The sequence below is a fragment of the Lactuca serriola genome, chromosome 8, assembly GCF_051521515.1.
Source record: "Lactuca serriola cultivar US96UC23 chromosome 8, Lser_US96UC23_V15, whole genome shotgun sequence".
NCBI classification, from domain to species: domain Eukaryota; kingdom Viridiplantae; phylum Streptophyta; class Magnoliopsida; order Asterales; family Asteraceae; genus Lactuca; species Lactuca serriola.
The window spans coordinates 178052089-178054277 of record NC_136415.1 but is presented as its reverse complement, the minus strand read 5'-3'; the positions used below and the strand labels follow the sequence as shown (position 1 = coordinate 178054277).

The 2189-nt window shown below is 44.8% G+C and overlaps 1 non-coding gene across 1 annotated transcript; it reads right to left on the bottom strand.

Annotated features, from left to right (window-relative positions):
* Positions 1-534: 534 nt before the first annotated feature.
* LOC145071511 (small nucleolar RNA R71) lies at positions 535-641 on the bottom strand. The gene has a single exon (XR_013690521.1). It is a non-coding gene; the product is annotated as a small nucleolar RNA R71 (small nucleolar RNA).
* Positions 642-2189: the final 1548 nt, after the last annotated feature.

Here is a 2189-nt window from a genome sequence, read left to right as displayed (position 1 = left end):
AAGAAGACAGGAGAGTCAAGTTCATCCGCGAGGCACAAGAGCAATCTTGAGCATTTGGATCATACACCCGTCCAAACCGAATCCGAATACGATACCGAGCCGGAATTTGAAGAACACACGAGCGAACCCGAGAACGAGCCAAGGAACGAGATGGCAGCAATTGAAGAAATGTCCATGGGAGCTTACAAAAAGTGGATCCGAGAAGATGTGGGTCCCGGTTTAGTCCAACCCGCAATACCTGCCACTGCCACATTCGAGCTGAAGGGACACATATTGACTGCCCTGAAGGACATCCCATTTTTCGGGAAAGATCATGAGGATGCTTTTAAGCATCTAGATGAAGTCAATGACATTGCGGACTACTTCAATGTCCCAAATGTCAACAGAAACACAGTCTTGCTTAGGATGCTTCCCATCACTTTCAAAGGAGCTGCTAAGGAGTGGTTGAAAGCACTCCCACCGGGTACAATCACCACTTGGGCTCAAATGCGTGAGCAATTCCTGGACCAGTTTTGCCCGCCATCCAAGATAGCCAAACTCAAGAAGGCAATAGCTAACTTTGAGCAACAGCCGGGGGAGTCACTATACTAAGCATGGGAGCGGTACAAGGGCTTGCTCAGAAATTGCCCTCAACATGACCTAAATGTGTAGCAAGAGATGTCAATCTTTTATGATGGGGTCAATGTGATGACAAGACAACTCCTTGATTCTCAAGGACCGTTGACAAAGAAAAATCCAAGGGAGGTCAAGGATCTAATTGAAGAATTCACGAAGCACTCTCGCGAATACCACAACCCGAGGCAAGATGGAATCAAAGGCGGTGGAGGGGCCCAAACTAAAGAAATTGCAGCTGTCATGACCATGCTGAATAACATGGATCGCAGGATAACACAAATGGACCAGTCGATACATGCCATAAGAGTGGGGTGTGAGAGATGCAGTGGTCCACACTTGACAAAGGACTGCAATGTAGATGAATATGGGAACAGAAAGGTTCAAGTGTGCTACTCTAGTGGGGATAAGTTTGATGGGGACTGGAGGAAACCGAAGAAGGAGTGAATGCCATATGAAGAGTATAAGAAGCAAAAAGAAGAGAAATATAGGAAGACAGGTCGAGGCCTTTATCAAAAGGAGCAGCCACCAGCCGAGAAGAAACCCGACCTAGAGACCATTTTGATGAAGTTTATGGAGGCTTCGGAAAAGAGACACGATGCCACTGATTCCGCCATTTTGGAACAACAAACTTTGATAAAGAACCAGCAAGCCTCCATCCATAACCTTGAAGTACAATTTGGTCAACTAGCCACTCTAGTTCATGAGAAGTTATCCCCGAAAAATACCGAAACGAAGACCCAATCTCATGTAATGGCCATAGACACCGAAGAAGAAGCCATCTCGGAGTTCCTGGAAGCATTGGAAGAAGAACCACAGAAGCCCGATCAAAAGATGAAGAAGATCAAGATCGAAAATCATGAAGCTGTTGAGTTCTAGAATTCACGACGTGAACCTTATATGTTCACGACGTGGGCCCGTCATGAACAACAAAATTCTGCAGTTAGTTCGGTTTATCAGCCGCCTTTTCCTTTTCCTTCCTAAGCTACCCTTAGCCCACTAGAGAGAGAGCATAGAGAGTTTGTCAAGCATGTGAAGGGGATCCCGATTAATACTCCCTTTGTCGAGTCCTTATCCAAAACTCCCGAGCATAAAAAATTACTTCAAGATTTGATAGACACTCGCAAGCAATTAAGGAACTAGTCTAAGGTAGTTCTAAGTGAACAAAGCTCAAAAGCTGTGCTGGGGGAGACACCAGAGAAGATGGGGGATCCTGGACGTCTCACTCTTCTGTGTGAATTTGGTAATAAATTGAAGGTTAATGCTTTAGCCGATTCCGGGGCTAGCATTAATTTGATGCCTTTTTCATTTTATAAAAAGTTGGAAATTCAGAAGATGAAGGCTACAAAAATGACGATTCACATGGCGAACCGTTCAGTGACACAACCCTGGGGCGTAGTGGAGGATATTTTGGTAAAAATTGGAAAATTTGTTTTTCCAATAGATTTTGTAGTAATGGATATGAAGGAAGATCCCGATGTTCCAATTATCCTTTGCCGGCCATTGCTTAACACTGCTGGAGCCCTTGTTGATATCCGCGAGTCTAAGCTCACCTTGAGAGTTGGAGATGAAAAATA